Source organism: Lycorma delicatula, chromosome 5 (genome assembly GCF_047948215.1).
Source record: "Lycorma delicatula isolate Av1 chromosome 5, ASM4794821v1, whole genome shotgun sequence".
NCBI lineage: Eukaryota > Metazoa > Arthropoda > Insecta > Hemiptera > Fulgoridae > Lycorma > Lycorma delicatula.
Window position 1 is genome coordinate 95,899,717 of NC_134459.1, and position 16,111 is coordinate 95,915,827.

A 16,111-nucleotide genomic window follows, 5' to 3' on the forward strand; every position below is an offset into this window, starting at 1 on the left:
TATTAGGAGACAATATTATATTTTCAATCTGCAGTTTAAGCATATCATTTATATATGAAATGAAAATAGGAGCTAAACATATAGATATGCAGCAGAAAAAAAGGAAATGGCGCTGTACCATATGCTAAACAAAAAAGCATACATAAAAAAACTAGAAACTAAAAAATTAAACTGAAGTTACTTACTGATTAGCAAATCCGAAAGTGCTATTTAATAGAACGCATAACGAACAAAAATCAGTTATAGGCTGTGAAATTCGCAGTTCCAAATAAAACAACGAACACAGAATTGTATAATCCAGATAACACAGTAATTAATAAGGTACAATTTATACGAACTAGAATTTTAATAAGACTATAAGGACATAACACACACTTAAAGCTGACTAAGCTACAAATTCAAGTAATGGCTGAAACACGTTATCCTGTTGATTTACACACAGCATTTATATAATTTTCTTTTTAATGTATTACAGTTAATGCAGCTCCTAATGAACACGCAACAGCTAACGACAAAGATAAAAAGGAATTCAACGGGCAAGAAATTAAATTAATAAATAAAAATGAAGCTACAAATCACATGATAGCTGGAATAATAGGAGGGAAAAGAGCATCAATTAAAGATTACCCTTGCACGGTAAGTTAAACTTTATTATCATAAATAACTAACATATTACGCGACTAAATCAACCATTTATATCAATTTGTTACCGTACAGAGAACAGAATATTCTACTACTGTATAATAGTTTTTCCCGCATGAATACGACTAGATTATTTTGTTTTCAAAACATATATTATAAAAAAATCTTTCATAATATCATTAGCTGAATCAGCAATAGTTTTTAAGCTGTTTTGAATGACTTTTGTAAAAATATTCTCGGAATAGATTTTAAAGCAGAGTTTGTTATGACTATAAACCCTGTTATGGATCAGTTAATCCCTAGTCACCCAACTAAATTATAAACGCAAAAATTTACTGTCTTTTACTTAGTCACATGTTTCTGACATGGAATTTTAGTTAGGAAAATCGGTTTTCACAAGCTGAAAAATCCATGTACTATCAATCCGCTAAACGTTGGATTATATACCAGTTATCATACTGAATGAATAAATAAATAAATAAAAATAAAATTATACTCATAAAAAATTATTTATTAAAAAAAGATCAAAACAAAATACTCAAGTATGTATAAATATAACAACAATGACACGGACCTGGTGACTAAGAAATCAAGTTATTTTTCAATTTCAAAGAAAACGTTAAAAAGTATGCTTTAAATAAAATATCTTTAAAACTCATTAATAATATTTATTCATTGCGCTGATTCCATTAACGCGTAACGTGATGAAAATTTTTTCTCTTCGCTTTTACACAATTTTATAGGAATCTTACGAATCGTCGGCACTACAGAGGTTCATATTTGTTCATTTTTCTTAATTCCGGCGAATACAGTTACAAAACTACATCAAGAATAGTTATATCTAAAAATATTTCTAACATTTAAAATTTACTAACGAAGCTGGTTCATGGAGTTTTATTAATTAAAATTTCCAAAATTAAACATTTAATTTGACCAATTAAATTTTATAGTTTGTTTTTCTACTGAAAGTGGTGCTTTAAAGGATCTAAACGTTGACCACGATATTAAACTTTTAAACTGTTACTAGTAAATATACACATATAATCATAATTAGGAATACGTAATATAGTCAAACAGGCTAGGCTAGTTATTAACTCGTCATCGCAAATCAGCTGATTTCGAAATCGAGTTCTAATGCTCAAATCCTAATAAGGGCAGTAACATTTATACGGATTCAAATGCTACATTGTAATACTAGTGATCTATGGTAGTTGGGTTTAAATTAACCACACATCTCGGGAGTGGAGTACCTGAGACTGTACAAGACTATACTTCATTTATATTCATACATATCATCATTATTCATCCTTTGATGTATTACCTTACGGTGGTTCCGGAGGCTAAAAAGAAAATTGAGAGACAAGAATACGTAATAACAGGCCTCTCCGATTATATCCATATTTTAGGTAACAAGAAAGTGGACATAAAAAACAAAAGAAAAGGCTAAGAAATTAAGACATTCTTGGTATCGGTGTACGTTACACAATCTATTTCAGTATATTCAGTTTATTCGTCAAAAGAAGAAAAAGAACAGATTAGTAAACAAGTTTAGTTATCTTTTGTTTTATAGAATTATTTAGTTAAGCTGAGCTTAAGCGGCTGGGTTGAGCCGGAGTACAGTTGATTATTTTTGTCAACTAACGTACTATTTTAGAATAAACCAACGAAACAGTTACATCCTTAAAGAGATCGGTTCTGAAGTTAGGTTCTAAAATTGAGGATGCTTTCTAATCACCTCGGAGAAATAAACGATTGTAAATAATTATCGGGCAAGACGTTATATACATAAATCCAGTACGTAATACGTAACCTCCAGGTCGGTCTAGTGGTGAACTCATCTTCCCAAATCAGCTGATTGAGACGTCGAGTGTTCCAGCGTTCAAGTCCTAGTAAAGCCAGTTATTTTTACACGGATTTGAATACTAGATCGTGGTGGATACCGGTGTTCTTTGGTGGTTGGGTTTCAATTAACCACACATGTCAGGAATGGTCGAACTGAGATTATACAAGACTGCACTTCATTTACACTCATGCATATCATCCTCTGAAATAATACGTCAACGGTAATTCCCCGAGGCCAAACAGAAAAAAAAGAAGTACATAATACGTACAGTAACATTATTCTTTTACGTACAAACAGTTAATAAAATAAATAGGCGTAATACATCTTTGTAATAATATGATTAGTTTGACATCAATAAATTATATAACAAAATTGATGACGTAATGATGATTCAAACGGGTGTGCATATATGTTATAAGAAAAAAAATAACAGCGCAGATATACCAACGGTAGCCATCTGCTTTTCTTTCTACATCGAAAGCTGTTACAACGTGCAAGCAAGAGAAAAAGCAAGTATAGAAAGTATAAAAATTGTTGGGCTTAATTTCCTTTAAATTAATAATAGAAAGTAATTGTTCAGAGGGAAAACATTGTACGTGATCGATGGTGTAAAAAATAAAACTTCTTTTGCATTTTCAGGGTGCCGTGATAACGAAAGCAAACCACCTAGGATCTGCGGTAATATTGAATACGAAATGGGTACTGACATCTTGCATGGGTACCTCTATAGTAAGTAGAATAATCTGATGTGGGCATCAGATGACTTCTTTGTACACCTATTAAATTACATACACACATTTAAAAATACATAAAATTTTATTTCACTAATAATTTCTATTTTATTTTCATATTTTATTTTTTTATTGATATAATTAAATTATTGTTTATTGTAAAACTTTTTCTACAATTCGAGAATAATAATTATTAATAAAGCAACATATTTAAATTAAAAAAAAAGTTAAAAAAAGGAAATGAAGTCGGATTCGAACTGATGCGCTTTTGCCTTGCAAAATCTAAATGTTACATAAATTAAAATGTTATTTGGCCATAACTCTGGAACCAATGAAAATAAGTACCACTTATGATATATCGTTTAAAAGTTCTCAATGAGCGCTTATTACTACTACAGTTAAGAAAGAAAAGTCCAATATCCAAATCTTTTAGATTTTGAAAGTTTTTGGAAATTTTTCGTAAAGTCGATTGCAATGAAAAGCAGAGGTGAACAACTAGATGTTCAACAGTCCTAAATACAAGATTCAGCATTCTTCGGTTTATTGTTTTTAAGTTATGTACATACGTACGTACAGTTGTCACGCCGAAACTAGTCAAAATGAATATTTCCGTTCAAATGTTAAAACCGAAATTTTTCGCGATTATAATACTTAAGGAAGAAAAAATACGATTCTATTAAACATTTTTAAAAGTACAAAAACGAATTAATCGTAAAAATAGTTCCAAATTACGAGCATAAAAATAAAAAATTCAGTTTTAAACATGATAAACCGTCGATATTACTCGTTTTATGAACTGTGGTAAACTTAAAAGTTCGACTAACATTCAACAAAAGATTTTTACAATAAAAAAACGCAAAACACTAACTGTAAAACTGCTATACAAAAAATCTTCCCCTATCCTTTGTGCTGTTGTTTAGATCGTAGAAACGAATGTTAGTACGAATGATAAAAATGTAGCATGAAAGTACGTAATACTTTCGAAAAAATATGTTTTTTTTTCTTGTCTTCAGTCATTTGACTGGTTTGATGCAGCTCTCCAAGATTCCCTATCTAGTGCTAGTCGTTTCATTTCAGTATACCCTCTACATCCTACATCCCTAACAATTTGTTTTACATATTCCAAACGTGGCCTACCTACACAATTTTTCCCTTCTACCTGTCCTTCCAATATTAAAGCGACTATTCCAGGATGCCTTAGTATGCCAGATGTGTAAACAGAACAAAACAAACAAGGTTTATAAATAGTTATAAACTTCAGCCGATCAAAAATCCAACAATGAAAATAGAAAAACCAAATTTTTGCTTTAATGGTTCGCTGATATGTCTCTTCCGATTTTTTCAATCTCTTTCTCAAATTGAAGAAATCTCTTTTAGAAATAATCGATATGTAAAAACTTAACATACATATAGTTTAAGATGTATTATCGTATCCAATATATATGTTACTATCCTTTTCCATGTCTAAACAATCGTCAAATACGGGAAACGCAAGGAGGTTTTTTATACACAGAGACGCCTTAGTATACGCTAACTTTTTATGTAAATTACAGGTTTCTAAGTATAATCTTTATTTAAACCATAGTTCATAAAAAAATTTGCGGGAAACTTCTCCCCTGCTGCTCACCTTTTGTAAGAAGCCGAGAGGAATTCGGATTAAAATTCTGGTAATAATTCAATAAATAAATTTAATTTCCTTTACATGATAGTAAATAATCAACAACGAAGTAGCTTGATAGAAATAATAAACATTTCCATCGACTACTGCTAAAAGATTTGCAGGGAATGACAGGAAAAAATTTAATCTTCTGTAAACATCAAAAACATTTTTCACGGTATCTTAATAATTCGAAGATGTACAGACGGAACGAATAGTTTCGCACGGTTCTTTTTTTTTATAAAATTGCCAAAGACAACCGTACAGAAAAAAACTGATAATTCAGTTAAACGTGAAAACTGATAGCTAAAGGGAAAATATTTCGTTTACGTTTTTGCTTGTTTTATCCCCTAAAAACCAGGAATATACTCATTGCTTAAGGATATTAATATATCTTACGTAGCTGTAGGAACATGATACACAACGAAGATATAAACTTTGTAATCAGTGCTCTAGTGCATTAGAGTATGGAGTGACTGCAGGTTAAACTCGTCCCCTATTCATTCGTCAAGTTCTATCAAACTCCGATAAATAATTCTCGTTTATGTTGGGCATGTAATCGAATGGTATAGAAGAGATAGCGAGATGATTATCGAAAGCGGGTGATAGTGGTTGCTAAATATGGTGAACAGTCTAGAAGGAAGTAAGTACCGCAACTTTGCACTTTACATTACCATCTGGTAAAGAAAGAAATATAATTAACTGATTGAAATAAGGATTTATTTTTTCGTTCTTATAGTTTCCAGTTACATAATGAAATAATATATAATCAATACTAGTACTGTATTAACACTTACAATCATCCGTTAATTCTGGGACAACTGAGGTCGGGTATATATACCAATTCAATTTTGGCCGGTCCTGCAGTTTTCTTTCCTCAGGTGAACCCTTTAAACTTCTGTTAGATTTGATCTTGCTTTTCTTCTTAACAGTAAAGCTAACCAACTTATCTTCTCGTATTTACTGTAGGTACGAGTATAATGTTACGATCTTGGCACAACAACCTTAGTTGTTCATACTCCTTCTTTAATACGACCTTATATTTATCTTAATATATATTTTTTTCAGTTATTTACTGGCGTTATTTTTTTTATTTATTCAGGCATTTACTGGCGTTTGCTAACCTTGCCTGAAACAATTCATCTTCCGTATTTGAGTTACTGATAATCACTCCAAGGTACATAAATCTATTCACACACTCTACTGTCAGACTAGGTAAATAACAAAATATATCTACTTTAGTGTTGGTAATGTAACAAAAACGATTAAACGAATAAGTGGGAAGAAAAAAGGTTCAAAATTGCGATTAAAAGTAATTTTATACTTATAAAAAAACAGTCTCGTACAGAAAACTCTTAAGTGTAATCGTCTACATCAAACGTTAATTAAATTACCATCCAATTCGCTGGGATAAATATGTTCTCAAATTTTTAAGTTGTTTAAAAACAGCTTAAGTGTTCTGAAGGCAATAAGGTTCATAGTTGACTGCTGGTCGCAGTGGTTAGTGGGAGTTAGTGGTGGTTATCTTGAGTTGTTTTCAATTCGGTTGTAGCTTATCTTTAGTGGATGGCATAGACAATTGTAACTGTCGATAATATTGTTTATTATTCTTCAAATTGATAAACTTTTGATACTGGAGTTAATTTCAGTTGTTGTTATCTCTTGATAAGATAGACTGCTGTAACCTAGTTTATCAAGGTATCATTTATATATATATATATATTTTTTTTTTTTTTTTTTTTTTTTTTGGCCCATACCCCGTTGGACTTAGGGTCGGGCCCTGAGTCTCCGGGAATACATGATGCGTAGAAGAGGGTCTCTTCCACCAGAGGGTACATCATCACAATGTACCAAATCTCAGAAGATGGCAGGTACCAAAAAGACTGAGGCAAAAGGTAAGAAGAGCCCGGCAGGGGTCCTCTGAAGAAGAAGACTTCTCACCAGACACTCTGGGGAGTCTTATTTACCAGCTTGGTATAGCTATGCTCTCCTTAAAACAACATATGGGGCCAGGTTTGGCCAAGTATATAGGAACTCATGAACAAGAGTTGAAAAAGATCTATGAGGGACTAAATGCTCTTACTGAGCTGTCATCCCCTCTTAAAAAAATCACACAGGCCACACAGACAGACATAGTGGTCGCGGAGAGTGATTTAGAGCAAATACTGGCCAAAGAGTTAGAAGAGGATGAATTATTAGACTTGTTACCAAGAAAATGGCCTAACTTCTTGAGAGAAAAACTGAAATCTGTTACAGAGTTGCCCTCAGAGGTGGGTGACACATGTAGTATTAGCGATATAAATATAATGAATACAGGAGAAGATACTGAAACACGGAGGCCAAGATATAAAGCTGGCGAAATCCTTCGTGATGAATTAACAATTATAGGTGACAATTTGTTCTATGTAAGGAAATGTAAATATAAAATTTGTTACGATTCATCAGACTCTGATAAAGTCACAATGGGTGTTGTTTTAAGAGCCATAAAAAAGATTACTGCACAATCAAGCAATGTATCATTTATATTGCCTAATAATAATATAGGCAATTATGCTAAAAAGATAATTTCTTACTTAGCAAGGGACAGACAAGAACCGGTTAAAGTACTGACTATGCACATGGTTGGCAGGGCGGCACAAACTAGGCCCGGCCAAAGTCAAATTAAAAGGGCTACTCCTCCGGCGGAATACAGCCGTACAGTTGTAGTTAAGGCTGCTGGAAAGTCTTATGCAGAATTATTAAGAACTATGAAGTCTGCTGTAGACAGTGATGAGGCGAAGGACGTCATATCATTAAGAAAAGGTAGAAACGAAGAACTATATGTGAGGATTCAGGGCGCACAAAAGGCAGCAGACTTCACTAATATTCTTCGTGACAAGGCGGCGGATCTGCAGGTTGATCTCAGGAGACGTGCAGGCAGACGCACTGTGGTTCATTAGAAACATAGAACATGACACGTCTGAAGATGAGATATTGGCAGCGGTTATGGCCAGAGCTAAGATAAAGATCAGACGAGGATCTCATCTGTTAGGCCAATGTTTATGCGAAATCTGTTTATGCGGAAACGCAAAATGTGACAGTTGTGACAACGCACAGGTCTGCCTGCAAACTAGTTCAACAAAGAATACGTATTGGCTGGATCAACTGCAGAGCCTTTATTAGGGAAGAAGAAGATAAATGTTTTCGATGCTGGGGTTCAGGCCATCGTAGGCAAGACTGTCAGGGCCCTGATAGGATGGACCTCTGTTTTAACTGTGGAGGGAGGGGTCACAAAATAGTGGACTGTCGGGAACCAAAAAATTGCCTGAACTGTGGCAGTCAAGACCACAGAATGGGAGCCTAGGCATGCACTAGTTACAGTAATGCTTAAAGTACTTCTAGCAAACACAAACAGGAGCTCGTTGTCCCTTGACTTGATAAATGAACTGGCTATAGAACAAAATATAGATATAATAATAATTACGGAGCCTAATATCTACGAAGCAGCCAAAACCGGTTGGATGGCTGACACTGTTGGAGATGTAGTAATAAAAAATATGAGTGGGAGATTGGCATTGAGCTTCAAAACAAGAACAGAAGGATTTGTAGTGGCAGAGACGGACTCCACAATTATAGCAGGAGCATATGTATCACCCAACATTAAGTATTGGAGATTACAAGAAGTATCTGGATAGTATTCACAGAATACTATCTTGTGAGAGTAAGAAGGTCATAATGATGGGTGATTTCAGCTGTAAATCGAGGTTAGTTGGTAGCTCCTGTAATAACCGGAGAGGAGAGTTACTTGCAGATTTAATGGAGTCCCTTGGATACTATTGTATAAATGATAATATTCCGACGTTTGAAGATTGAGGCCATTGCTCAGTATTGGACTTGTTCATCATTGATGGCAGATGGGGAAGTGATCAATATGAGTGGTAATAGATCAGGACATTGCCAGCGATCACTTTGCTGTTAAGTTAATAATGAAGGATGGAGTATTTATAACCATGGATAGACAGCTTCCAATAAGACCTTCGGCACAACAGATTGAAAGAATAGTAGAAAGGGTCGCATATAGGCTCCGTAATATATTACAGGCAACACCTGATACTCTAACGACGATCATACAGCAGGAAATGGACAAGGAAATTAGAGCCACCAATCGCTGGGGGACAAGTATACTGCTGGTCTGATGAAATAGCGGGCGGAGGAGGAGAGCATTACAAAAAGCTAGAAGAAAAAAACAAAGGCTTAGAATTAGAGGTGGTCGGGAATATGACATGGCAGTCCACTCATATGTTCAAATGTTAGGAGAAGATTGCTAAACAGGTCCATCAAAAAGTCGAAGAGGGATCATTGGATGAGATTGTGTGAGGACTTGGACAAGGATCCCTGGGGCCAAGCCTACAAAATAGTAATGAAGAAATTCGGCAGGCGTCTACCAACACTCAGTAAACGTCAAGCAGAGGTTCAGTTTAAAGAACTTTTTCCATGTGAAGAAGAAATTGGAGTTATTTTACCAGAGTTTGAACCTAGACGATTTACGCCTACCGAGTTGGCTTGTGCAATTGGACAGCTAGGTAATAAGAAGAGCCCTGGCATCGATGGCATACCAGCAGCCATACTGAAAGGCTTAATAAAGAAGTTGCCTTGGGAAATGAGGGACTTGGCCAGTTATGGGCTTGAAAGGGATTCTTTTCCCAGATGTTGGAGGGAGGCCAGAGTGGTCTTCCTCCCAAAAAGTAATGATGAACAAGGTCAAGTGAAGTATAGACCACTTAATCTATTGAACAATCTGGGAAAGGCGGTTGAAAAAATGTTGGCCGCCAGAATTACTAGAGAAGTTGAAGAAGGTGAAGGGATTGGCCCAAATCAATTTGGTTTTTGGAGGGGACGCTCCACGGTATTAGCTGCAGACAAGGTAATAAATTGGGCCCTTGAGGTAAAAAGTGGTACATGGAGAACTAGAAGAATTCCGCTTCTTGTCTCCTTAGATGTTAGAAATGCTTTCGGCACAGTAAAGTGGAGTCAGATTCATAGGGCATTACAGGCAAAAAACATCTGCCCGTACTTGAGGAGACAGGTGGCGAAATACCTTTCAGAAAGGACTTGTACAGTGAATTCACAAGAAGGAGAATTGATATTCAATATATACGGTGGAGTTCCCCAAGGTTTGGTTTTGGGTCCTCTTTTGTGGGTCCTCACCTTTGATGATGTTCTACAATTGGACTATCCGCCTGGTGTGGAAACAAAAGCCTATGCGGATGATTTGGCAGTCCTTGTACAGGGCAAGACGGGATTGGAGGTGCAGGAGAAGGCCAATATGGCGCTTGCAAAGATACATGAATGGTTGCAAGAAAAGCGACTTATGTTATCAATTAATAAATGTAAGTTCATCACGTTTACTGGTAGAAGAGTTATAGAACGTCTGAACATTGTTTTGAATGGACAGGAAATAATGGAGACAAGCTGCCTGAAATATCCGGGAATTCTCTTTCAGAGAAATTGTGCCTTTTCTGAACATATTAATAGTATATGCAATAAAGCGGACAACATGATAAAAGGGTTAAATATGATCATGTCAACAAAGAAGGCTACAAGAGCGTCCAAAAGAAAGGTGACATCATCGGCAGTTGTATCATCTTTAATGTATGCAGTGCCTGTATGGTGGACTTCATTACGAATCAAGAAAAACAAAAATAGACTTGTGAGAACGCATAGGAGGCTGTTGCTGGGACTGGTTTCCGCTTACAGAAAAGTCTCCTATGAGGTACTTTGCGTTTTGGCAGCAGTACCTCCAATCGACTTAATGGCCCATTACAGGGTAGAGATATCGCAAGGACTGGAAACTCAGGAGGCATAGGCTGATAACTTGGTGGAAAGAAAGGTGGAGAGAGGTAGGACCTGCTAGCAGGACAAAACAGCTAATCCCTGACCTTGAGAGTTGGATCAATAGGAAACACGGGGAGGTGGACTTTTTTTGTCGCAGTACTTTACGGGCCACGGTAATTTTAATTATTACCTTCACAGTTGGGAGAAGACAAACGCCGGCCTGTACGTACTGCGGCATTGAGGACGATCCAGACCATACCTTCAAAGAATGGATCAGATGGATACAAAATAGACGGGACACAAATTTATCAACGATGAGACCTGAGGAGATTACGAGTAACATGCTACATAGTGAGGACAATTGGAAAAGAATTGAAGGAACTATCAGGAATATCTTAACAGTAAAAAACGAAGACGAGAGGAAACTGGGCTTCTGAGTGAATAGATTAGGGTAGGGTGGATAGCCCCAGTGGTGAGGGCTGGCATGCTTAGGTGTGTCAGTTCCAAGGATCCACTGGGGACTCCGAGGGAGAATAGGTCTATACAAGTGTAAAAGACCCATCGATGCGTCACGACTTTCCAAGGTATGGCGTAGCGATATAGAAGGGCAAATGAGACTCAATAGACCTGACCGGTGGGCCGACCTGCCTTACCGGTAGGTGGGGAGGCCCATTAGAGTATAACAGGCACTCCCCTGGGTGGCGTAATACCAACCAGTCGACCGGCCCCGGGGAGCAGAGTCAAAAAAAAAAAGTGTTCTGAAGCTCTACTGTTAAAAGAAAAAAAATCGAAATTACAATTACAAAGTAACTATGGCATTAGAATTAAAAATAGTGAAAAATAATCCGACTACGCTATTCGTAGTTGTTACCTGGATAATATACCTTATGCAATTGCTAAAATTGAATTTTCTCTTGGTGGTTCACTTCACGGGATCAGAGACTTTGTTACATTGGAGTCGGATCGAAACAGATAGTTTTTCGAGTTAGTTAGTATGTTTTTGCGATATCATCATCCGGATCAAAATATAAACAAGAGGCTCGTTCTCGAATTTTAAAATATTAAAAAAATAAAGTTAACTATGATGAAAACTAAGATAAAAATAGAAATAAAGTTGAAATAGTAAAAGAAAAACAATAATTAGGATAATACCTGCAACGTAACTAACAAAATATATTTTTTGTTAGATTTAACTCTGCATAAATAATTTATGCAGAGTTAAATCTTATTTAGTACATTAATTCTTTTACGAACAAACAATACTCGGATTAGCACATCCTGGTCATTTCCTAGGACGCCCCATGTGTCCCTCGGAAATTTTAATTCTGTAGTAGTGTCTCAGCTGTAGCAGCTGAACGAGTCGTGATATATACAGATATATATATATATATCATCAACAAATAGAGAACATGAAACAGGTGGTTGCACACATTTAGTATACTGTTGATGCTTATAGTAAAAGGTGACACATCATTAAGTGTCCCTTATTTCCGATTAGATGGGTGGGAAGATTAGCGCGGAGAACAAATCACTCACATATATATATATATATACGCAGTAGGTGACTTAGGGCCGAATTGGGAAGATTTGAAAGATTTCTGAGACGGATGTGTTATCAGGTCAACGGGAGGTGTCAGTGAGATTTTTGATGCATGCAACAACTCGTTGAATGTAAAGGGAGCATTTAATTCGCCGACCGAATCACCAATTTTTAACGGTATTTTTTCCATTCGTATCATACAAGTCTGAAAATCATTAGAATATGATGAGGTTAGGGACGCCGAACGAAAACAATCAGCTAGGTTAGTTGCGACTGCAGAAGATGACGTAAGGAGTTGATCTACATGAATAATATGCCGATTATAGACTTTTAGTGGAATCCACAAACTGCACGAAGTTCCTCCACACGTGAGATGGTGTCTAAGTAATTCCTCAATGACTTTCTTTCTATATCTTGTTGTAGAAGGTGCGTTTTCTGGAAGCACATTAATAAACGTTTTTGTGCACGTATCAATACCCTAACGTCTTCAATCCGGGACGAAGACCTCGAACGTTTCATTGGATAATGTTCATAGATGGAGGTAAACGTAGGTTTATATAGATAAAGAATTACATATATAAAAATTATACATAGTTGATTCTGATTTTCAATGGTAAATAACAGTGTGCAGATTATCTGTCGAATATTATCCAGTTTTCTTTCTTGTATTTATAACTTTTACAAAGTGCTTTGCTTCTTTGGGTACGTCATCCCTTGTCAAATACTCGAACAAACCTCCGTAAGGGGTGGGGATTTGGAGGCCTGGGAAGCCGGTGATACCGTAAGGATCGATTTTTTGATAAATCTCTTAAAGAGATCTCGGAGGAGGATCGCATTCTGCTCGCGCGAGAGATTAACCAAGTATAAAGGAAAAAAGCAATTCTGAAGATTTATTTCGAGCAGAAACTATCGTTTCTGCTCGATTTTGATCGAGCTCTGATTTTGTTGCTGTGAGCGAGGCAACTTGATCAAAGAATTATCTGAACGAGCTGTTTTAATTCACGGCAGGTTCCACACTGTTTATTACATACATTTGCAAATACTTGGCTTGATGTAGCGGCAGCAAGTGAGACGACTGATTTAACTAGGTTCCGGGAGTGCAGTGTTTTTTTTGTATTCTTTTCATGCGGCCGGAAACGATAGTTTCTGCTCGAAATAAATTTTCAGAATTGCCTTTTCTTCTTTAAAAGTTGGTCAACCTCTCGCGCGAGCTGAATGCGATCCTCCTGAGGAGAAAGCAACCTTCTTGATTATTCCATATAGCTTCAAATCTGACATTTGCATTATGCAGGTGTGATTTTTCACCATTTAAATTATTATTTACTTCGTGAAAACTATTGTCATCAGACAAATCTGACGAGGTCTTTTTACAAGACTAATATTGGTGTTTTTTTTTTCAGAAGTGTCACCAATAATCATAGGGTTTATCTGTGGTGTACAAATTTTCGTCCCACGAGTAACGGGAAAGTAAAGGACCAACTACGGAGAGTCCACGCGTTCAGAAGCTAAAGCAAAATACAACTGGGTTCGCCCAGGTGCCCATAGAACATCATTTTCACGACTCACTACGTAGAGCCATCGACCCACCTGAACGACAATTTCCACCATAGGTTAATCCCAAAGTTGTAGTTTGTAATCCAATATTTTTCTTAGTTATCCGAGTAAAATGTAATATATGACAAACCAAAAAGAAAAAAATTTATTAGATCAAATATTTAATGTTCACTTATTCAAAATATATCGAATAATATCGTTCACGTATTCATTTATATCTTTTTTTGCATGAAAATAGATAATCATAAATAATCACAACTTATAGAATGAGGTTACAAAATCCTAGCCGTAGAAATACTGGACTGTGGGATTTTTAATCACAGTATGTCGATGAGTCACAATTCCTAGTAATTTGAAGCAGTGCTTTGTTTGTAGCTTCACTACATGGCACCACATACACCAGTGAGCTGTTTTTTCTAAAATGAAATATACAAAATCAAAAATGGGGAATACTTTATCTGATACACATTTAAAAGAGAAAACAGTAGCAATTTGAACTTAATTCAACTTTAAAACGTTAATTAAACCATCTTTTTTTAGTTTATAAATTTTACTTACTCGCAATTTGTATGGATATTGAATAAATTAAAATTTTAATATTTGATGATTCAAATATTAAAATTAACAAAAATTAACTGCTATTCAAGCAGTTCCTTAAAAAATTCAGTCAAAACCTAACAAAAAACATATTACATACAATAAATCAATAGGTGTGCGGCCCGCAATCCCTGCCGCGTGGTCCTTTATTTCATAAAGATGAAGATCACTGGTCTAAATCGATCACTGACTACGTCAATATCGACTTCTAAAATAGTTATTTAATAAATTAAATGGCACTGTCAATAAAAGATCAATATTATCGTAATATAAGTATAAATAAACTAGTTTGATAATAAAATTAAAGCGAATGATGACGATTTTACATATTAAACAAGTGAAAAGTAGTTATTCATCCAAATTAATAAAATTTATCCGGTAAATTGTGAACAGCGATAATTGTGAAAGCAACAGACTTGATATAATAACTAAAAAACTACTTCCGATTTTTTAAACCTACACGCATATAGCGCGGGCGAAGTTTCGATGGGAAAATTTATTCTTATAATACGATGTAAGAACGTTTTTTCTTTTGCAAATGGCGACAAAGTTAAAAATTGTTTCCCGTAAGCGAAAAGATGAAAAAGCAACAGAAAATTACTAAAATCTACATGTAATATTACTTAAGGTACCAAAACCAAACAAAAAACAAAATTAGTGCGTAAAAACAGATTTTACGTAATCAGATAACGTACTTATTATTTATTCCACATTAAGAACTAAATAACAAAAAAAACTTTATTACTTACAACTTCAAAGAAACAATATGATCGAATAGATAATTTCTCGACTTACCTGAAAACCCAAATAAAAAAACATACATTAGAATAAATATATAGCTGACTGATAAAATAACAAGATTCAGAAATATAACGCTGTATTACATAAGGAAAAAATGATTTCCAATAGGGGAACTATTGGACACTTTTCATGTCTGGCCTATTAACTCCGTTTGAATTTATTTTTGTAATAAAAATTTCGAAGTAAATTAAATTTTACTATATGTGCAAGTTCGCCAATTTCATGTTTCCGCATATCTATCATTAGTCACTAACCCGTAATTAGTGCAAAAAAGAACTTAGAAACCAAAAGTGACTTACTTTGCGAGGAATAGTTCAATCTGAAATAATGTCACGTTGGACTTCTACCACCACTTCTCTCTTTTAACAGCGTTCAGGGGCGTTATTTAATTGAATAAACTGAAAATTTTGTTTAAAATTGTCATTAGCCAACTTCTTTAAGTTAATTTTTACAATTTACATAAAAAATAAACTCAAATTTGCTGTTTCTTCAATTTAATGAAACTATTTTTAATAGGTTGGTTTTCGGTTTAGCAGCAAAAAGATAAAAACCATTAAATAATCTCTGTAAATTAATTACCAAGGATTTTATTAAATCTATGATGATACTTCAGACTATAGCAACAGGACCTATAAGATATGATTTTATCCTATATATTATCTTGCCGTTACTCTTTTCTAGAGCGACTCTGACACGCGTAAACTGTAATTTAACACAGTTTAAATGAAGAAAATTTATTTACAAGTAAACGTAAAAAATCTATGTTTTACTCCTACGTATACAAAAAAAAAACTTGTTGAATTAACTTCGTAAGATGTACAATTGTATTAACGCAATCCTGTTATTCCGTAATAGTATCTTACTTAGTAAATTTATATAGTATAGTATTTCTATTTTACATGTACATAGTAATCACGTAACTTAATAACTCA